The sequence below is a fragment of the Sorex fumeus genome, unplaced genomic scaffold, assembly GCF_029834395.1.
Source record: "Sorex fumeus unplaced genomic scaffold, SorFum_2.1 ptg000054l, whole genome shotgun sequence".
NCBI lineage: Eukaryota > Metazoa > Chordata > Mammalia > Eulipotyphla > Soricidae > Sorex > Sorex fumeus.
In genome coordinates, this window is record NW_026606111.1 from 16,081,290 (window position 1) to 16,105,535 (window position 24,246).

At 35.4% G+C, this 24,246-nt stretch overlaps 1 long non-coding RNA gene across 1 annotated transcript in view; it reads left to right on the forward strand.

The window, feature by feature from the left end:
* LOC130033672 (uncharacterized) overlaps positions 1 to 23,908 on the forward strand; it is a 56,609-nt gene extending 32,701 nt beyond the window's left edge. The window contains exon 4 of the long non-coding RNA XR_008793970.1: positions 23,788 to 23,908. This is a non-coding gene — a long non-coding RNA (uncharacterized LOC130033672). The remainder of the gene's footprint in view (positions 1 to 23,787) is intronic.
* The last annotated feature ends 338 nt before the right edge of the window (positions 23,909 to 24,246 follow it).

Genomic DNA, 24,246 nt, shown 5'->3' on the forward strand with positions numbered 1-24,246 from the left:
GCATATTTCCTGGGCCTAGCATTCCTGATTGTGCACTGTTTTTCCTAACACTAAATCCCGTGTGTCATATGCCTTGCATGGCTGCAGACTTTGGCCTTTTCACCTGCTGTTTTGGTTGGCTTTAGATGCAAAGAGAAGAATATGAAAAAGAGAAAGGGGAGGGAGGGAAGTTTGGAAGACTGAAGCTTAAAAAAAATGGCAAATGTTTTTAGCGCCTTCATCTAGACATGTGTCCCCTCACTCTGTGACATGGCTGCTCCAATGTTGCCATGGTGAGGATTTCTAATCATCCCTACACATGACAGGCTCCTATTTGTCTGCACTCCCTTGGGTGTAAATTTCTAGGCTTAAAAAAAAATCCATGTGAGCGTATCATCCGCCGTGCAGATGTTTCACTGCTTTAGAATATCAGGCAGCTGCTTGTGCCACCGTAGACAGCTAATTGGAGACTGCATCGTAGGAACAGAGGCGTAATTATGGCATAAATACACATCCTCTGGTGCATCATTGTATCTCTATTAACAGAAAATTTTAAACAGTGCTCAGAGTGTAATTAGTGTAGTTGATAAAGTTGTAAAACATGTAAATAAGGGAAATAGCAGGTACGTGGCCAATCCACTATCCAGCACTAGGGGATGCAGATTATTGCCTATTTAGAAATAATTAGCAAAGCTGCATTAGCAGAGCCTGTGTCCAACAGAAGCAAGGCAAACATTTATTCTGGTAACAGCTCTTTCTGTGCTAGCCATGAAAATCTACTAATATTGGTAATTTAGCCCTCATTACCAGAGGATAAAGCATGAAAAGAGCTCAGACATGAAATATGACAAGTAATATTAATTTTTATTCCAGAGGAAAGGATGCTTCCTTGGGTTGCATGCTGATTTCTCGGCAGGGTCTCAGCAGTGCGTGCGGAGGAGGCAGTGGGTAGCTGGTAGTTGAGAATTCAGGATATGGAGCTGACTCCCTGCTGGAGGTATACCCTGGGGTGGCTATGACAGTGGCTGATGAGGCATGCCACCGTTAGTGCCCAGCCAAACCTCAGGTCACAGTTCAAAACAAGCACTCAGCCATTAAACTTCAGTCCTTATGGGCCTGTGAAGGCTGATGTCCTCATTCCTGCTCTTTTTCACCCTCCCAGGCCCTTTTCTCCTTCCCCTGCGACGTTTTTTTTCTTTCTTTTTTCTCTTTTTTTTCTCCCTTGCAATGATTTTGCAGAGCTATACAGGCAATCAGATTGATTTTTTTTCTTTTCTTTTTTTTTTCCTTTTTTTTTTTTTTAGCTTGCACCGCCCTTTGCAACGTGCTCCTGATAATGAGCTACTGTTGTTGAAGTGGAGAGTGTGGGAGGGGTAGTTTCAGCTGCGCCTTAACTATGTCGTGTGCCCTGGATGAGAAATGATCCTTTGGCTCATACACATTGACGATTGTGTCACTGAAGAATATCACCCTGTGACCAGGAATCATGAATGGCAAAAATTTGGAGCTTGTTTTACAAATGCACTTCTAATATAGCAAAATGCAAATACACTGCTTCATATCAGAAACATCAAGCCATTTTCCAGACAGTGTGGGATGAAAAGATGGAATGTTTAGGGAAGAATGCCTCCCCCTACTCAATGTTTAGTTTTGTTCTTTGTTTTACTCCTCAAGTGTTAATAAAATAGCAGGAATTGAAAAATCAAGCTAGTAGAAATAACCATGATTCATGGTATTCTTATTCTACATTATCTTCTTATTTCAGTAATGTACAGGTACTCCCTTTTACCACCTCTGGGCACAGATGTGTGTAAGGTTAATTTTCTGAATTTTTAATTAAAATGTTAGGAAAAGTTAGAGGTTAATAACAATCTAAATTTTCATCAAACCGTGTTGCACACTATATTTAGAATACCATATAAATACTATGCCTTAAAATATAAGAATGTTGAATATTTTGCAACTCTTAAAAATGGAAGGCCCCCTCAAATGCAGTTAAACACATTAAAATAAATATATGTTCTACATTTGTTTTGAAGTACAAAAATTAAAGAATCCAAATTCTAGCTTCATCGGTGGTAAAGAGGAAAATTGTCTTTATCGAGGACATGATGAAAATGTCTATGGTGTTGTTCTCTTCTAGAAATACCTTTATTTACCTCTGTTGTATGTCTTATTAAAGGATAAGAAGAAATAGTGGCAGTTAAGAAATATCTACTGTTGTAGGCTAAGTGCAAAGTGACAAAGTGTGTAAGACCAGACCTGTGACAAAGTGTGTAAGATCAGACCTACTAACACAGTGTTAAGCCATGTGAATACTGATCAATATATGCAGGGCATGATCACAAGAGAAAGAACCATGCATGCTTACATTAATATATACCATTAACATTCTAGAACAGATTTTGAATTGTGAGGAAGCATTTGATAATGTCCTGCTCTTGAACTTATGAACTAAAAGTAACAATCCTGACCCATCTAACATACTCTTCTTTAAATTTTATATACTTCTCTATTCTCCATAAGTAGAAAAATCAGAATTAGACTCAGATGATCTGGAATGAAGTTCCATTATTTAAAAAGTTAGTGAGAGTAGACTCTAGACCAAACATGATTGCCACTCAATGCCTCTTTTGCAAATCACAGCATCCAAAAGGAGAGAGAGAACAAGGGGAAATGCCCTGCCACAGAGGCAGGGTGGGATGGGGGGACAGGGGGTGGGGGGTGGGAAGGATACTGGGATCAGTGGTGGTGCAGAATGGGCACTGGTGGAGGGATGGGTATTCGATCATTGTAAAACTGAAACTCAAGCACAAAAATTTGTAAATCTACAACTGTACCTCATGGTGTTTCACTAATAAAAAATCTAAAAAAAAAAAAAGTTAGCAGGGCCAGAGAATGTACAGGGGTTAATCCTCTTGCCTTTCACAGAGCAGACACTGTTTTGATCCCTGGCCCTGAATATACACACCTTCCCCTCCTCACACAATGCAGCAACCTCTGCTCTAGCATAGACAGGAACAAGGGCAAAGCATTTCTGGGTGTGGCCACAAACAAAAAGAAAAATGCAAAAAAGAACTTTTTTTTTTAACTTGGGTTCTGGTCATTTTGTTTGTTTGCTTGTTCGTTTTTTGCTTTTTGGGTCACACCCAGCAATGCACAGGGATTACTCCTGGCTCATGCACTCAGGAATTACTCCTGGCCGTGCTCGGGGGACCATAAGGGATGCTGGGAATTGAACCCAGGTTGACTGCGTGCAAGGCAAACACCCTACCTGCTATGCTATCACTCCAGCCCCTCTGGTCATTTTTTGACCTCAGTTTCTTTAATGTTGAAATTGAGAATTATTTTTCTGCCTATCTCACAGGGTTATTATGAGAATCAACTAACATAATACCTACAGAAGTACTCTGCAGACTGTAAATAAGACATAAATGACTATTTATATGATTTATCCTATTCATATGTACATGATTTACTCCCCAGACAAAGTCATTATTATACCAGCCCCAGTCACACTTGAATATTTGTCTACATTTCAAAATGAAGTACAAATAAGCTCAGATAATGTCATAAAATTAATCTCTGATTATCTCTGTATATGTACTGATTCATAAATGAAATTGCAGACAGTCAACCAACCAGATGTTTCTCCCATAGGATGCCGAACTGTCACTTTAACTGATTTTTATCCAAGAAACTTTCTATGTGTTTGGTGATTGTATAAACACTGCATTACTCAATTTCACTGCAATTTATGCAAATAATCTAGAGTAAATCCTATGCATATACCTTGCTAAGTACAGACCTCACTTATTGGAGACATGTTTTTCACATTCTGGAATGAGAACGGCACTCGGAAATACTGCCTAGAGGAAAGTTTTGCCTAAGTTGCAGAGTTTTCCCAGGGGACTAGCAAGGGGCATCTGCTGCAAGAACAGACCTTATTACGAAAAATCCAGTGTAGAGCAAAGATCTGATTTGAATGATCACACTGGTTTTAACTCCTAGTTTCCAAATGTCCTGTGTTCACTTCTGGTACTTGATAGTTTCTGTTTGGAGACACTATGTTGCTTTTCTCCACTAGAGCAGGATGCCCAGTGCTGCCGTCACTAAATTGGCACTGGAACAGCAACCATTGCCAAGATCTATGCAAGGGCAGGAAGGACTGAAAGGGAACATGAAGCAAAATGATCCCTTAATTCAAGGGAATTATTGTTACCTTTCTTCACATATTCCTCTTCTCCTCCCTTATTGTTCTCATCTCAAAAGGGAAGTAATAGGTTCCAAATCAGACCACAAAGAAGATCTTCAGAATCAAGTTAAATTGGAGCACAAGGATTGGGGCTAATGGGAATATGGATTCACTAGGTGCCAAAGTCTGATCTAATTCACATCCATTTCCTGATTTTAGTCCGTTGGCATCTATTGAAATTGGACTTCATTTCAGAGTACTTTATAACTTATCGATATCCATATGTGTGTATGTTTTAAATTTAATTTGGAACATATACTGTCATGTATTTTCTTCCATGAAACATTGTTTGTATATACGAATGGTAAATTCTATGTGCCAAGTATTTAGACTAGTTTTATAATTTCTCTGGTACTTCACTAAACAGCATTTTCCAATGGGGCCTGTAACTCATAATCACAGGGGCTGTTTGTGAATATATTTCTCTGGGTCAGAAATTTTGCCAGCGCTGACAGGCACCCTGGACAGCTTTTCAGAAATCTACCGGCTATTACTCATCCATTAGAAAGGAAAAAATGATATTTTGCATCAGTAGTTGTGTGTGTGTGTATGTCTCTCTCTCTCTCTCTCTCTTTTTCCTTTTAAATTACAGAAATAAAGTGCCTATTGTAAATCGTTCATGCTGGCGGACAATATTGCATGCAGATCAGGCAGACAGCCCATTGGATAGAAATGGTATGGGGGTGGGGGAGGCCTTTGTGAATGAGTAGGCACCAGTGGGGTCCTGAGATGGTTTTAAGTCAGGTCAAAAGTAGCTCATTAGTGGGCAAGAAAACTAGCAGCTCATCCTGTAGGGTGAGCAAAGGCTAACTCATTTACTTTAGGAGTTTCGTATTAAGTTGTTTCATTCTTTATCATAATAAAAACATGCTCTTATATTACTTATATTTTCTATAGTATATCTTGTCAATAAACGAATCTTGAAAAAAAATTGTTGCAATGTGTGATAGCCTAAGTAGGATATTTTTTAAAAACTCCCCTGAACTTGAAAAGTAGAATTGAGTGCAGCTAGGTTTCAGAGATGGGAAGCAGAACAAAAAAAGATGAATGTATTTAATCTCAGTAGTGTTATTAATGTTAGAGATAATTTAAAGTTTCCTTTTTGTACTTTAGCTTTAACATAAACGTTAGGACTCCCTCTTCTAATACATCTCAGAATATTCATTGTTGAAAACAAGGACACAGAGAAGACTGTATTAGAATAGTAAGAAATTAAATAGACAGGGGCATACATTTGTAAACAGAAGAGCAAAACCACATTCTAAATTTATAATAATTTTGGTAATTAATTCTTTCTGAGAAGTTTCTTATTAAAGAATAAGAAGTCAGGGCTGGAGGGATAGCACAGCGAGTAGGGCATTTGCTCTGCACGCAGTGGACCCGGGTTCAATTTCCAGCATCCCATATGGTCCTCCAAGCACTGCCAGGAGTAATTCCTGAGTGCATGAGCCCGGAGTAACCCCTCGGATTCGATTCCCAGCATCCCATATGGTTCTCTGAGCACTGCCAGGAGTAATTTCTGAGTGCATGAGCCAAGAGTAACCCTTGTGCACCGCCGGTGTGACCCAAAAAGCAAAAATAAATAAATAAATAAAAAATAAGAAGTCTCCTAGGAACCTCAATATGATAGCAGATACTAGGGTTAGGGTAACACAGTGGGGAAAGGACAAACACTAGATGATCTCATTATCTATAGTGTATAGAGAAAGGGAACAAACAGTATTAAATGATGGCGAACGCTTTACCTTTAATACTCAAACAGAGATTACCAAGATGTGGAGAAAGGCAAGTGGCAGAGGGTCCTGAGCACTTGTTTGGTGGCGAAGGTATAGTAATTTTGTACACAAAAACTAGATGACCACAAATGCTATTGTAACCATCTTACCACTACAGCAAAAAAGATTATTATTAATAATAATAATAATAAAATACAATGAAAAATCAAAAGTCCTCAAATTTCCAAATATAACAGTAGAAAGATGAATAACACAATGAGTAGCTGAGGACAGGTAAGATAGTAGCATATAATATGCAACAAGTCAAATTTTCTCTTAATTTTGCACTTGATTTGCCTTGATCTTTTTCCCCCAGTGAGTTCATTCCCTATATTCATCTGCCCACTTTTCTCTCTCTCTCTCTAATCAAAAGCTGGTCTAATAAAAAGAAATCAAGCACCTGAGCACTCTTAAAGGTTGTGAAAATTCTAGTTTATTTCAAGCCTCACAAATACAAAGTTTCTGCAGTACTGGGAACATTCTGGTTAGTGAAGTGTTAACTAAATTATTAAATATCAGAGTTTTATTTGGTACAGAACCAGTTCTTTATTACTGCATAGGTCAAGTTCTGAAGAACATTTCTGTTAGCATGTATTACTACAAATTACTACTAATAATAGTAACTTTATGCACATTGAAAGATCACAGGTAGTGAATCAATGAAATAAAGCCACGCAGATTCCTATGTAAACTCAAAAAGACAACAGCAGCAACAGTCTATCTCTCCTGCCGCCCGCGTTCGGTAGTCTCACGCTGGTTCCCCCACCCTGGGGAGGTCCATGGTGATGGGTGGGAGAAGGAAGGAAACAAGGGCCAGGCTGGTTGGTATCATTTGCAGTTTATTCCATTCCCATCTCCATTCTCCTCTGATTCTCCTCCTGCTTCTTCCTTCCCCATGCTACTTCATTCTCCTTCTCAATCCTCCTTCATTCTCCTGGCTCTGGAATCTGGATCCCCTTTCTCCTCCTTCTCTGGAGTCTGGATTATGATCCTGATTCCCTTTCTCCTCTTGCTCTGGAGTCTGGATTCTGATCCCTCAGCCCACTCTTACAGTCTACTTAAATCGCAACAAATGAGGGGTTGGGGTAACAACACACATAGGTGTGGTCACAATAGGGTAGAGTTCTTTCCTCAGACAAAGTTGCTTCTAGGACAGATTCTCATTATCAGATCGACCCACCCTAGAGCCGAATTCCCTGGGTGTGTTTCTATTCTCCTTGTCCAACAAATATATATGCATACATGATATAAATCATTTTGTATGGATACAGTAAAAAAAATACCTTAAACTTATAGAATTGCCCTCCTAGGACCATCTCCATCTCAGACTACAGTGCTCAGGCCAGATAGTCTTTTCTATGCCTAGCAGAGTCCTAGTCTCATTGTTACTTTTGGATCATGACAGCATTTGTTTATGATCAAACTCTTAACTTATAATTAAGAATTGTGGCACTTGGACCTGACCCATTTTGATGCCAGGGTAGCTCACCTCTTGCCCTGGGTCCATTCAGTCCCTCGTCGGGACCCTGCTTTTGGGGTGTTAGGAACCAAGGGCAACTGAGGCTTAAGTCGAGAAATCAGATGCCCTGGAGTGAATAATATTCAAAGCCAATTAAATCCTAAATTACAAAAGCATAATATTAACTGTCTTTCTGTGTCTATACAAAAAGGACATTGCTTTAAAGTAAACTATTTGTAAGACATAAGGAGAGGAGAAAGACAATATTTCACTCATACATATAAAATCATAGTTATCTGAGGAATCTGACCTTACAAGTTAACAGAGTCTGATTAAGGGAAAAAGCTGATTAACTGGTTGGGGAGACGAGCATCCATCAGAAAGAGTTTAAAGATAAACACAATGGAATGGAAGTACCTCAGGAGCACTGTAATAAACCTGAGATCCTTGTGGCAAGGGAGGAAGGACAAATTAGTGTCATCTTACAGATTCCAACAATAGAGTAGTAGAGTCTTTCTAGTAATCCAGGGCAACTATTAGATGCCTGAAATTATGTACTTCCTGTACAGTCTGAATAAACAGGCAAGGTCACCATGATTGTTCTTTGTATTTCTTCTTCTCTTCCCCCCACCCCACATCCCGTTTTTTTCTTTACAAAGGTACTAGAACTATTGTCCTCTTTTTTTTAAAACTCCATTCATATGTTGTATGATTTTTTAGTTTACTATGAAAGGCAATAAGACAATGTAAGTAGATAAGACCAGATAGAAAAACTCCAGTTTTCCTTTTAAAAATTTATACATTTTTAATTGAATATCTGCAAATCACAAAGTCACAAAGATATTTATGATTGATTTGTGATTGAGTGTCTGGTATATGGTGTCACAACACCAATCCCTTATCAGTGTCCAAGATCCCCTCTTGGATTAAGTTTTCACTTAACACTTCCTCTCCCATCCCCCAGGCTGCTTCTGTGGCAGACACATTTTCCTCCAAGATTGACCTAGTGTACCCTACCTTAACTTATCTACCCTGACCCTTGCTCCAGTGGCAAGCTTTCTACCAAAGACCAGTTCTCCTGCTCTTCATTTCTATTGTCTTTGGGAATTCAATATTCCCCTAGGAAATTTCTTTATATCCCACTTATGAGGAAGGTCATCTAAGTCTGTTCCTCTCCCTCGTCATTCCTTTTAGTGCTATCCTCTTCTTTCACTAATTGGGGAATAGAGCATATGTAAGTATTAGGTTTGAGAAACAAAGGAAAAAGAAATGCACTGTTCGAAATGCATAGAGCAAAATTTTAATGCGCCATGAATAGCTAGTAGATGAATTTTGGTTCCATAGAAAATAAAGAAGAAGAGATCAGGATAACTCTATGCTTCAGATAACATTTTTATAATAAAAGAAATGAAAGGGGAAAATAATAATCAAAAGGGATAGATTGCTAGTGAAAATATTTGATATAAAGAATTTTAAAGTTATTTATATTTTTATTTTCTTCTTGTAACACACATTTTCTCTTCTTTCTATTTTTCTTCCTTGCTTTTGTCACATATTTTTTCTTCAGATACCATGAGGTGGAGATAATTTTCTTACATATATGATTGATCTACAAATACACATGAGAATACAAAAATATAAAATAAAATCAGAACTCTTAAAAATGTGGAATACAATTCACTCTTTAGTTATATAAAAATATGTGTGAGGTTCACAAGAACATTCTACCTTAATCTAAAATGTAATTGAGACTACTGTTTTTCATAGCTACTCCTATTTCACAGAACATTTTGTATACCTTCTGTTGATATAATCGGTAGTACATTGTTTGATAAATCATATGAGAAAATCAGCTGTTTTCTTATCCAAATAAAGTTCACAAATTCTGCATCAATTTTTTCATTAATTTATTTTATACTGAACAGTTTCTATAATCCAATAGTAAATCAAAAACATGAAATACTCTGGTTTTTAAATGAATAAGATTAACTAACTCAATAACAAGGTTTCTATCTAAATTTTTGACCTTATGCTTTTATTTTTAATTAATTCTGAATTTTTTATCTGCATTATAGTGTACAACACAAAATAACAGCATATGTATATGTGAAATTTAAATAGTTTCTATTAAACTGGAGGCCTTAGGCAACATATTTATTTATTTTTTGCTTAGGAGAATAAAAATTTAAGCTGGAATAGAATTAATGAATTTCATTTTTCTTGAATACATTAGCTGGATCTAGATTTTTGTCTATGAAGAATGCATAAATACTTCTTTTAGTGTTTTGATGTCTAGTATTTGTCTGCTTTAACCTGAAATCATCACTGGGGTTTCGAGACTTTAGAAACTGAGTTTATAAACATATTTCAGTAGTACTTATCTCTCTCACACACGAAAATCCCCAACTAAGACTACAATAACATTAGTGTAAAAGTTTTGCCATTGGTTTCCATTATTTGATTTCTGCAGGATACACATCTCATGAGAACATCACTTTTAACTTGTCAAAAGTCTATTTGAGTAAATGATCAATATATCTAGCAATATATTTCTGAGTAATCTGAGATTTAAATATGAATTGTACTAAGTAAGATGATTGCAGATTGGTGAGGAAGCAAAACTGATTAAATTAATGCGTCATTTAGGGTTTTTTTGTTTGTTTGTTTGTTTGTTTTGCTTTTTGGGTCACACCTGGCAATGCACAGGGGTTCCTCCTGGCTCTGCACTCAGGAATCACCCCTGGCGGTGCTCAGGGGACCATATGGGATGCTGAGAATCAAAGCCGGGTCTGCTGCATGCAAGGCAAATGCCCCACCCACTGTGCTATTACTCCAGCCCCCATTTAATTTTTTTATAATTATACTGCATTAAAAAATTATTCACTGTGAGGCTGGAGCGAGAGGACAGTGGGAAGGGCGTTTGCCTTGCACATAGACAATCTGGCTTCGATTCCCAGCGTCCCATAAGGTCCCCTGAGCACCATCAGAGGTGATTCCTGAGTGCAGAGCCTGGAGGAACCCCTGTGCATCGCTGGGTGTGACCCAAAAAAGCAATCAATAAATACAAAAATAAATAAAAATTAGTCACTGTGGTTTACAGTATTGTCAATGAGGGCTTCATGCGTGCAGTGCCCAACACAAACCCATTTTCTTCACCAACTGTCTGTTTCCCTCCACCATTATCTCAGATTCTTCTATTGAAACTTCCCAATAGTACTCACTTTATTTAAGTAGGAATGGGAGATATTTATCCTTACATTTATTTGTTTTCTTCTGAGACTAAATTATTAAATGTATTTGGACTGTGATATTATTTAGAATATAATGCAAAATATATATGTACAGCTTTGAGGCTCTGCCACGTGGCTCATTTCTGTTTTTTTATCAAAACATGTTCTTTTCAAATAGTATCTTCATGAAAATGTTTATGCCTATTTAAAAATATGTTTTCAGGAGCCAGAAAGATAGTGCAGCAGGCAAGGCATTTGCCCTGCATGTGGCTGACACAGATTCAATTCCCTGCACCCGATATGATAACCTGAGCATGCCTAGAGTGATACCTGAGCAGGAGTATGCCCCTACACCATAATAATAATAATAATAATAATAATAATAATAATGTATTTGACAATTGTGTAAATATTTACCCAACATGTATTTTGTCATAATAGCTTAAAGTCTACTTTATTATTTGCATCAGAATCTTTATAAATTTTTTTCTCTGTTCCATTTCTTAGGGATCAAAGAAATATTTGCTTCTTCAGCATTCATGAACACACAGACAAGCATATGGCCTGTGGGTAGCTGCATTCAGTCTCTATTTGCTTGTTCTGAGTATACCCCATAATATAGTTAAGGTATATTCTCTTGCACCCTAACACATAGATATCTGATGCATCTCAAAAATATCCTTAAAAGGGGATAAAGAGATTAAAATCTGATGCTAATCTTAGAATATAGAATTCATTTTTTTCCAGTGAATTTTCATCATCTAGTTTATTCTTGTCATTTCCTAAAATAATTTCTTTTTCATATCTGCCATAGGTATAAGCATTAAAAACTATCCCTTTAAAAGAGTAAAAATTGTTGAATATTTTTCAAATTACAGACTAATAATATTTAACAATTACTAAAAACAGGCTGAAAAAAGAATGCATCCCTTAAATTACCTGCCACTGTGCAAATTATATTAGCTCAATAAGTAATGTGATTCTGGTTTGCTATATCATGTAGCTAATTAATATATTATGATTTGGAAAATTCTTTTCATATTAAATGTATACATAATACTCATTTTATGGATGACTTTGCACAGCAATTTTTAACCAGCTGCAGTAGCTGTGTAGCAGCTCAAAGTTAATTTTGGAAAGCAAACTTTCATGTTTATTTAGTTAGTTTTGTTTCTTAAGGCACACCTTGCTGTGCTCAGGGTCTACTCCTGGCTCTGCTCAGGAATCACTCCTAAAGAGGATAGGGATATCATCTGTAGTGCCTGTAATCGAACCTAGGTTGGCTGTATGCAAGGCAAATGTTCTACTAGCTTAACTATTTCTTTGGCCATGAAAGATACTTTTGAAAAGATTGGTCGTTCAAGCGACTTTTATAAATACAGGTAAAGCCATTTAAAAGTAGTAATTTGCTCCCTTCTGAGCATGTTTTCATTTAATTAGCATTTTTAGGAAGGTCTGTTTAGTTTGATTTGGTTTGTTTCAGGGTCCATACCCCATTATGCTCAGAGATCTTTCCCAGCAGTGCTTGGGGGAGCTTTTGTACTGAACATATATACATATAAATATGAAGTATAAAATTGATCTATATAATACTTTGTTTTATGGCAGAGCCTGGCAAGCTCCCCGTGGCATATTCGATAAGCCAAAAACAGTAACAAGTCTCACAATGGAGATGTTAGTGGTGCCCAATCAAGCAAATCTATGAACAACGGGAGGATAGTGGACAGTGCTACAGTGCAATACTTTGTTTGAGTGAAGAAAAACAGCTTTATTTAAAGAAATTTACTTAAATATGAGGAGAGAGAGAGAGATGGGGGAGGGGGGGTGTTCAGCAGAGGGCATGGGATTCTCCAGAGTAAAAAAGAAGAAAACAATACTTTTAACAAAGAAAAATAAATGATTTCTGTAACAAAACAGCAATTTAGATATTACTGAATACATGTTCTAGATGTCAGCAAATTCAAAGAATGACATATTTTACATTTCATATTATTTAGATGTTGTTAGGAAACATATCTACCGATTCTCTATCTTGGAAGAAAGCATACTATGACAAATAGCTTGAAAAAACTGCTAAATTTCAAATGTTTTCAAAATATCAACTGTTCGAAGGAGAGACTATTATTAGTCCTGCTTTTCTGAAAGAGAAAATTGAGTCTCAAAAATGTAAAGCAACCTAACGATGTTCAACAATTTAGTGAGAAAGAAAGTATATGTTTCCCATGTTATACTTTCACTGGACTTAGTGGCATAAGGGAGACATTTATTTATAAAGTATCACAATAGGGAAAATTGAAGTTAAGCCTAACTAGTTCAAATTATATTCTTGTTTCTGTTAATAACAGACTATTTAAAACATAAAGGGAGACTAAACTGGAGGATTTGAAGAGAAGAGCATGCATAATGAAACAAAACAGCTGACGAAATAAACAGAAGTATTCTATTTTTAAAAATTTACAGAAATAAAGTTATTCAAGATTCTTCGTGTAGTCTACGACAAAGACTTTCTTCTATTAGGGGAAGTTTTTTTATTATGGCCATGTTTTTGTTAAAAACATAAACAAAAGAAAAATTGTACTTTCTTTTTTAAACTTGATTTGGTTATCCTAAAAGTTTAATTCTTATTTAATTATTCTTGTTTATTTTTTTAAAAATACTCTTCTGGTGCTGAGGTTGACTAACTCACTTTAGTGAAATTCAACATACATATGTTCAAATAGCATAAATGCCTCTGATACTAATGAATTGGCATTTATTTTTGTAAATTCTCTTAATTATTGGGACTATTTTATTACAATGCCCAGCTTTCCATCATATAAAAATGTCTGCTTCTTTTCTCCAAAATATATGCATATAAAATCAAGAATCCTTAGAGTAGATAATATAATTTCTGTAATTATAATAAATTCAATAAATTACCCAATAACATATTCTTTTCCTTTCAGTACTCTCTTCCCTACTTCCAGGTTTGTTCTACTAAATTCTACCTTTCTGATTGCTGATTGGTCAACTAAATTAAATACATGTCCTAAATATCAGCAAGTTCAAAGAATAATATATTTCACATTTTCTATTGTTTAGATATGATCAGGAAACATTCTTACAAATTCTGTATGTTGGTAGGAAGCATACTATAAAAAATAGCTTGGAAAAACTATTTGGGAACAGAACTGTTTTGTATTAGGCCATGACTTTGCAGCAACTCCAAGCTTGCTTACTGTTCAGCCATGAACTACCAAACTGTGAGTGATCTATTCAGCTAGTATTTTGTTTTCTTACTCTGAAGTCCTGAATTAGAATGTAATTAATACTTTCATCAATAGGTGGCAAAAATTATACCTTTTTGTTTGTTATCTTGTTACCTTTTTTGTTTGTTTTAGTTGTGGAAGAAGGCATCCTTTCCTTTAATCCCTTTCCTATAATCCCATCGATGTTTCTGTCTCTATTATTTTTTCCTAGTGTTATCAATGAAGAAATCAAGAGAAAGATATTTTGAACAGTAAGTAGCTTGGTTTTAGGTATGCTGACTAGTATGCAAATCAAGGAAATAAAATAATCATACTCACCATATTTTAAATTAGTCTTTGCATTTGATAATTAAAAGACAATGAATGTGCCTTTATGTTGAAATTCAGATAAAGTTAGAAACCATGTTTTAAAGAATGAGTGTTTAGATGATACTCAGCTATACTGTGGAATTAAATAGAATTCAGTTAACTCTTTAAATTATTGTTTCTTAATTTTGGTAGGTTTTAGCCCACCTGTGGTACACAGAGTTTACTGTTGTTTCTGTACTTAGAGGTCACTCCTGGCAGTAGTCGTTTTCAGGGTTCTTTATATGTGGTACTGCAGATGGAATGCAGGCTGGTCACATGATTGTCGAATGCCCTACCTCTGTACTATCTCTCCAACTTCCATCCACTTGATCAACATGTAAACTAATTATTCAACCTTTTGAATAAACTACTGTAATATTTTAATAATTTTTATATTAAATGTTATATATGTCATCTTTATTTCCTCTGTGATACCTGATTATTCTATTAATGATTTGGAGATGAAAATGTTAGTCACTCTTTTTCACTTGCAAGTTACTCTTAGTAGTATTCCTCACTTTAAAAAAAAATCACATAGACAAGGATCACTGATAAGTTTTAGGGAAAGAATTCAAAAGTCACACAGACTGACCTGTCACATAAAGGATAATAAAGGATAGATCTTGGATGACTCACAGCAGTATTCATTGATTCATCTAGAGATTAAAATGTGTCTTAGTGCCTTTGAGCTTTACAACATGTGTTAAATGGATAGATGTGGACTAATATATTTAGATTTTTTTTAAGGAATCATTGGCTCCAAAAATGCCTCTATCAAAGCTTTTACAAGTAGGGTCTTCACAATTCCAGACACACGTTCTCATATTAAAAAGCAAAGAGAAATTTAAAGAAAAAGTAAGACATAGGTTTAATGAATATGCATAAAACATAGTTGAAATTTTCAGTCATTTTTCTCCAATAAATTATGATTTTGATATAATTGAAAATTATAATGGGTTTACCTAAGCTTTCATTATTTTATCAATATTCTCAAAATTTGAACATAGATTGATGAATACATCCATTCAATATTTATGATTCAACACACAGAAACAGAAAACTTGGAGATAAAAACAAATGTATTTCTGTTAAACAATTTTCACAGAGTATTTTTTGTTGATTTTTTGTTTTCTTATTTAATAATGATGAACACTATATTAGTTTTCATCAATATTCTCAGGCATAAAATTATTGCAAACATATAACCCTGAATTACTTTTCAATATTGTATATTACAAATATTATTCGATAGATTTTTTGATAGGATAGGCTCAGTAAATCAAATAAATCTTAATTCCAAAATGTTTGGGAAGATGAAGCTACAGGAGAATATATCTATTCTATTAGAGCATTTTAACGCTCATAAAAATGTGAAGCACAACTTGATAAGCTACATGATCATGGCAGTCTAAAAATATGTGATGCTGTTTAGTTTATTACATAATTTTTTCGCTTGCTCAAGTTCTACTTTAAAGCACATCTAAGAATGTCAGTCCAAGTATACCCATTTAGCAAATGTACTGAGGCTCAAAGGTATTAACGCACATTTTATTCTCTAGTCTGAGACATTGTCATCTTGACCCCTGTGTACTGCTGTTAAACACAGAGGATTTACTTTGAAGCTTTCATTTAAGGAATTGAGTTATTATCCTTTGTTTGACCTTTGTCCACGGCATATTTATCATGATGCCCTGTAAAACTATAACGTGTGAGAAAAGTGAGAAAAGGAAGTAATATATTTGTGATTTATAAAGAAAGGAGGAATAGGTATAAATCAGAATTTTGAAATCCATTCATAGGTGCCTCTTACATAATCCATTAATAATCTCAAAATCCCTCCCTAAAATGATTTTTTTCACATTCATAAAACAATCATTAGCAAAAGTAACTAGAAATTAATCATGATTTGTGATTTTTAGGATCTACTGCAGGTATTGTTTATATTTATTACTGGAAAGAAAAGAGAGAAACAACATTATTCTTTAAAATACAGAAAGAAATGGTTTTCAAGCTGTTTCCTTAATGAACTAGAAATAGTAACCCTGTCAAATTTAATATAAAAATAGTGTTATAAGCCTATGGCATCCATTTATTACTGAAAAACAAAAGCCTTCATCCATTTCCTTTAGAGAATGACATTTTTGTAATTTGCTGCCCATTTCATTTGTTCTAAAGGCCTTCGTGGGTGACAAATATCCCACAGAAATGGCTACTGATACTTGATAGGATAATGTGCAGCCCCTCAGGACAAGGGCAAAGGCAGCAAACTTATCATCCTTTAGTTTAGCTTAGCATGGGTCAGTAACAGCGCCAGAGGTGACAGAAGATGTTAAAGTGTGGGAAGCAAGAGCTGAAAGCTGTAGGAGGCAAGTTTTTATAGTTTATCCTTTCTTTGGCCAAGAAGCAACAGAGACAGCTTGAATCACATTGTTGATTTGGTTCACTGCACGCCATACTAACTGTTTTTGGAAAAGAGCGAGGGGGAGAAAAATCCAACACTTATGGGTCATTCTCACCAACAGCATGTGGCATTTCAACATGTCCTATAGGAGGAGGAAATGCATATTTAATATTTCAGCTTCAAGTTCATATTTTAAGAATGCATTCTTCTGCTAGAAGGTCTGTAGTGAATAATCAGTAGGACATCACCGTTATATCAACGTGCTAATTTTGCAGAGAAAAAAAAAACCTTAGCAGTGTTGTCTTGCATGTGGGAATTTGCACAATATTGTTTCCTGTGTAAGAGTGGAATTAAAGAGAGAAAGAAACTGCTTCTGTGGCTCTCCTCAAAAATTTTAACTTACAAATGTAGTACTTTAAATTTATCATTAACATTTGTCCATTAAGGACAATTGACTTGCATGAAATCTGAATATACATATTTTATTCCCCAGAAAATTAAATCAGCATAGAACTCTCCCTCAGAATATTGTAGAAAAATGATATGCACCAGCTGGTATATTACTCCTGATTCTATTAAAAGATCATGTGGGCAAATTCTTCTAAACACTTTTCAGGTTTTAAAAAAGAAGAACCTGAGAAGAAAAATATAAGTTCTTCATTAGGCAGGTATCTTTCGTCATGACTGCCATTGCACACAATGACACACAGGGAAACGTGATAGTTATGTTGTGATATCTCTGAAGGCACATCTGGTAAAGTGATTCCTGCAATCACTTATTAAGAAATCACTTTTTTATGTTACATGTGATTTGAATTAAGTTTTTAAAAAATTAAATTGTGCAATGCAAAAATTTCCTAGAGTGCTGATAAAGAACTAGACATGGTGACCTTGTTTTACAAGCAAGTTACCAACTCTACATGAATAATCAACAGATTTCATGAGCATTTTAAGTCACCATACCTTCCAATATAACAGCCAGTCTCTTTGAAACATTTATTTCCTTCTTGACACAGAAAAAAGACCCGCTTCTGAATCTTTTCTTGCTAATATAGATAATAAATTATGTCATAAACACAGAAAGATAAATATTAAAACATATATGCTGTAGAATTTCAAGCAAAATTTTATTGGAAATTTCTAATGAGTAAAATCCTTTGCAATACAATATAAATATAAAAATGTTATAAAGTAGGGATCATTTTCTAGGACACTCCTTTTATTCCATGTATAACTAAAAACTTTCATAATGCTGAATTACAGGAAAATGAAGACAAACTGATGCGTACATTGAAATAAGTATATTAAACTGTTCACATACTTTATCTCTAAAACCTGGTTGTGTGTTTCTAATAGCACTACTGCTGGTTAAAATATATACAGTACTTTTTCCAATGAGTTAGAAATTGTTCTCTTTTCAGAGAGAGGTTCATGTTTATTTCCAATGCAGACGAACTTGTTTTAGTTTTGAAGGTAAATTGAACAAGTGATTGCTTTCATATATCATGTAATTCCTTACATGTTGATGGCTGTAACTTTTCTACTTAACACATTTTATTCCTTACCATGCCTGTCACTGGTTTAAGCAATCTGCGGGTAATTGATTTCTTCTGTAAAACAGATAACATTTGCTTAAAGCTCTCCTGATAGCTTTACAGCTTTTGCATTAGGAGAAGCACTTCCGTCACCACTGGCATTCTTATAAAATATAATTATTATATATCCATCAAAGACTAAAAGAAAAGGGAATAGGAAAATGCAGTGCAAATATTTCTTGAATTCAGCATCACAGTAGTCATAACACTACTAGTTGCTATCAAAGCGCCACTTTGATTCACTGTTGGTCCTATACTCCACCCTCTCTTTGAACTTCATTGTTTATTAAGACAAGCAAACAAATAAACCTTAGTATTTTTCAAATTAAATCTACCCATAAGATTTTCTAAAAGTAATCAAAGTATATTTAATTCAAGTTGTGGCTATTTCTCAACTCTGATTCATATTTTTTCTTATAACATCAGAAAAGTAAATACGCAGTAAGTTGCAGAAACAATTCTGTAATGAATGCAATCTGAATATGAATGAACTCAACTGGACCAAATATCTCAATAAATTGCCACATTAGACTCTACTAGACTCTAGGTTTTTTGTTTTGTTTTGTTTTGTTTTGCGTTGAGATAAATGATGTGGTGTTTGTGGCTCTTCAGCTGTCCAACAACCCAGGATAGTGAACCCATCTAAGAAATTCGTAAGTGTGTCTAAGATGTATCAATATAATAGCAATGAAAAGAGACAAAGGAAATTATAGCTATGTAATGATCTAGGAAAATACAGCCGCTTATCAAATAGACATGTGTTTTTTTCGGGTTTTTTTTTTTTTTTTTTTGGTGGGACGTGCCAGCTGTGATCAGAGCTTACTCCTGACTCTGCACTCATATCCCTTCTGATATGTCTTGGAGCTATACAGGGTGCCACAGACTGAATGAAGGTCTGCATACGAATCAAGTGTTCTAACCACAGTAGTATCTCTCATACTCTGAGTTGACTAATCTTTCGCTTCTAAATCTCTTTACAATAGGAAGCAGGTTATTTTTCAAATCCAAAATTTAGTTTACTAAAAAAATATATACTGAAAATCGAACCTGTGAATTAAAGAGAGATAAAAATCAGTACAGAATAGTTAAGTTTGAGGGGTGGAGAGTTATTTCTAGATGGGAGTGCAGAATTAGTTTAACATTTATCTAGAAGAGCTCTATAATAGGGTGGTAAGCTAACAAATCTTTTGCTATGACAGATGTTCTCCATTTTCAAATGGAAGTCCTAAGTAATGTATAAAAACTAGCACTTTTGCTTAGCATTTTTTATGTTTTCTCAGCGGAATCATATATGCATAACTCCTGCATCAAGCATTGTTTTGCACACTTGTGACTGTTATATAAGTTTTATAGTACCTGTTTTATAGTACCTGTTTGTTCTCTGAATAATAATTTCTTAATAATTCTCAGATGTTTTTAATTTCTTGAATTTAAAATTCAATTTCTGGACCCAAAATTAGAGTAAAAGTGACTTCTTTCCCTGGGGTATACATTGGAAGGTACAAGTTTGATTCTAGGTACTCAATGTTTTTCTGGTCCTCTTTTCACACTTTGCCTGTCTTGCTGAGCACATTTTCCTTTACCCTCACTCATGCAGTGTCCTACATTCTTTCAATCTGATCTATTTTCCAGCATTCTTTCAGGTGATTCTATGACTTTGATCACAGATCTTCCTCCTTCCCCAACCGAATCACTTGGAAGTCCTGTTATCTTTCAGGTATTCTTTGTATGCGTGATTAGAAGAGAGCAGGAGCATTCTCTCCATATACATTCTGATCACTGTTTTGTAATTCCCATTATATATTATCTTTAGATTAATGTATGAATATATCCTGTTTACTTCTAAGGTATTGTGCCATATAACGGATAGTGTCAATTTTAAAGTTAGTGTCAATTTTAAACTCCTAGATAATAGAATCTCTGCTTGAGCAGTTTCGATTTTTGTCCAGCAACTATTATAGTATGTGATAATTAATATTCAATAGGTACACTTTCTCATTATAATATTATATATTTTCTAACTGTAACAGAGCAATCATTCAGTATTATAATGCTAAAATTTTAAAAAGTCACTTGATCACTTGATATCCTGTTACTCAGCGATTTACTCGAGTGGGCGCCAGTAATGTCTCCATTTATCCCTGTTGCGTGCTAGTGTAGTCCAATGGCATCTGCTTGTTCTAGGAACATGAAGAGCCTCAAACCGATCGTTCAGGGTCTTGACGAAGAAGTCTGACCATCTCGTAGGTGGGCGGCCACTCGATCTTTTGAAAGCCCATGGAATCCAGTCAGTAATGGCTCTAGTCCAGTGGTCGTCTCTAAATCTCATTAAGTGTCCAGTCCATCTGATTTTCGATATCTTGGCAAACAAGTCAGCATTCCTGATTCTTTTTTTTTAAATTTTTATTAGTGAGACATCATGAGGTACAGTTGTAGACTTAAAAATTTTTGTGCTTGGGTTTCAGTTATGCAATAATCATTGACAGAGTTTGGAACTCCGGATTCTTTCTGTCATTTGAGTGAAACGTGCTACTCCCAGCATAGCTCTTTCTATTCCTTTTTGAGAGACCCAGATAGCTTCTTATCCTGTTTTCTTTGGGCCCAGGTCTCTGAGGCGTATGTTTGTGCAGGAAGAAGAGTGGAATTGAAGAGATGTGCTCGGAGCCGGAGGTTCTTCATCCTCTTAGTTATTTTTTCGATGCTCTTAAAGGCTTTCCAAGCTGCTCTCTTCCTCCTGCACAACTCAGGTGCCAGTCCATTCATCATGATGATTTCTCGACCTAGGTATACATAACTGTTGCATTTGGAGATGGTTGTTCCTTTGAGAGTGAATGGAACGTCAGAAACAATACTGTTTCTCATGAACATTGTCTTTGTGAGATTCAGCTGTAATCCGACCTTTCCACACTCACTGTCGAAGTGTGGAAAAATTATTTACAAAAAGTAAAAAAATCATTTACTTCAAAAAGTAAATTATTGTAAAAGAAAAGCAAATCACAGTTTGTCATTTATATATTTTCCCTTCACTGGTTTTAGGATTCTCAAAATTTGCATTTTATTGTTCTTAAAAAAAAACATATATAAATGAGCTATAGTGTAGGATAGGGTATATGCCTTGCACGAAACTGACCTGGGTTGGATCCCCGGCATCCTGTGTCTGTCTCCCAAGCACTGCCAGGAATAATTCCTGAGTGCAGTCAGAAATAATGCCTGAGCATCACCAGTTCGGACCCAAAAAGTAGAAAAAACAAACAAACAAGAAAACATTTGTTTAATGTGCCTAGTTAAAAAGTTTCCTTTTCCAGATTATGTGTCCCAGGCCATCAAAAGCAAGGGAAGAGTCAATGGGATCCCATCCTTAAAATGGGTTCTTCATAAAGTGTTACATCTTAGCAATAGCTAATCTCTAACTGGTTAAATAACATTTCTAAAGTTGTTTAAAGTTTTTCTGAAGATCTGTAGCATGTATTGGACTGCAATTTATTTGGGGAAAATATATCAAAATGTTCAATTTGACTATGCAGAGAAAGAAGTCCAAGAGAAGGTGCAGATCAAGGAATGTTTTTACAGAATACCGTAAAGATTGTACAGCAGGTTTGGAACTTGCTTTGCATGATGTTTTTCCAGGTTCTATCACTGGCATCCCATATTGTCCCCTGAATTCTTTCAGGAACGATCCCTGAGCACAGAGCCAGGAGTAAATACTGAGTTCTGCTGTGTAGGGCCCCAAACAATAAAACAACTAAAAAGAAATAGAAAAAAGTATTTTTACAAATATGCTGAAGAAAAATGTAATAGTCCGAGTCCCAAGTTCTAAGTCATACTAGCATAATTAAGCTGTTTTAAATATTGAATAATAACTCAAATTTTATACTTTTATAAATATTAATATGCCTTTCATTGATTGAAATTGATTAAAAACCTATTAGTTGAAATGTCAGTGGAAAAATATTAGCATTATCACTGCATTTTGAGAAATATTTCATTATGAGTGAGATATTGATATTAGTTATTTTTGAGAAAGTGTTTCTAAATATAATATTAAATGTCTTTCTAAGATCCCTAAGCAAGCTTTCTAAGTGACTGTAATATGGAAGTCACTTGACTTTTGACAAATTTTAAATGCCAAATTTCTTTCTAGCTAAGAACAATGTGAAATTGGTGTTAATTCTACCATTTAATGGAAGTTTACTTATTCTATGTAGTAATAGTGAAGATCTCTACTGTTTTTTTTTTTTTTGGTATGGTATTGGCGACATCTTATTATCTCATTCCTACTTTGGACAAACTGGCAGGCTACCAAATGTAGCCTCCGGCTCCGAGCACATCTCTTCAATTCCACTCTTCTTCCTGCACAAACATACGCCTCAGAGACCTGGGCCCAAAGAAAACAGGATAAGAAGCTATCTGGGTCTCTCAAAAAGGAATAGAAAGAGCTATGCTGGGAGTAGCACGTTTCACTCAAATGACAGAAAGAATCCGGAGTTCCAACCTCTGTCAATGATTATTGCATAATTGAAACCCAAGCACAAAAATTTTTAAGTCTACAACTGTGCCTCATGATGTCTCACTAATAAAAATTAAAAAAAAAATCAGGAATGCTGACTTGTTTGCCAAGATATCGAAAATCAGATGGACTGGACACTTAATGAGATTTAGAGACGACCACTGGACTAGAGCCATTACCTTCCCACATGGCAGAGTCTGGCAAACTCCCCATGGCGTACACAATATGCCAAATACCAGTAACAACGATGGGTCTCATTCTCCTAACCCTGAAAGAGCCTTAAATATGGCACTTTTTTAAAAATCTCAGGGCTAGGACGTAGGAGACCTTACTGAGGCCTGCTTGAGGCAATCGACGAACAACAGGATGGTCGTGATCGTGATGGTATTGGTGACCAAACTTTGAGTATAAGCTCTGCAGTATCCCACATCACTGGTATACCTAGATATTTTTAATATGAATTATTAAAAAGATGTATAAACTTTAGCGTTATTTTAAGGAATGCTTCGTATCAGGATCAGGGAGATAGTTCAAAGGGTTTCAGTTTATAGTTTACATGAGGGAGCTCCAAGTATAATACTCTAGTATCTCATGACTCTCCAAGCACCATGTCATGCATAATCTCAGAGCACTGTTAGATGTTACCTGCAAGCCAACCCCAAAAATGAATTATTTTAAGAATACTAAAAGTTTATATATTAACACTTCTTTCAAGTATAGGTATTTGGTGCCATCTTTAAATACTTGTGCATCTGTATGATAATGTGCCCTACAAATGTTAAATTATGGTCATTCTAGGCAGTGATGTTTAGTAGTGTAATGCAGATTTCTTCAAATCCTCCCAGACTTGAAGCACAGTTGATTGCATTAGCAGGTATGTAACTACAAATTAACTGATGTGTCTGAGAACTGCTAGATCTCATACTCATGGGCTGTGAATTAATTTGTGGCCACAGGGGTTGCTAGGCTGAATTCTTTATGTTGTGACAGGTCAGAGAGGAAACCTTTGACAAAGCTGACTAGAGTGTCCTCAGCACTGGACTCATGGCAGATGCCAACAAGGTCATGGTGATTTTGAAGCTAGGAGGATCTTTGCAACTTGTATGAATGTGTACGTCATAATGTTTTATTCTTTCATTTTGTTCCCATCTTCCTTTCAACCTTTCCCCTATCTCTTAATCTCTTAAAATTTAATATTTATTTGCTATAGTTTTATGTCTTCTTTAGTCCCAGAGTGGACCTGGGTAAGTAAACCCTCAATAAATGCTTATCTGAATGAAAGTATTACTTTATACATCATAGTCTTATATATAACTGTAAGTAGATAAACATGGGCATTTGTGGTTATTAGAATCCAATATTGCCAATTGCTACATAAAATCGCAACTTTATATTGAGGTCTTTGGCAAAATGTAGCAGTATTAGAAAAAAATTCCAACTATTAAATAT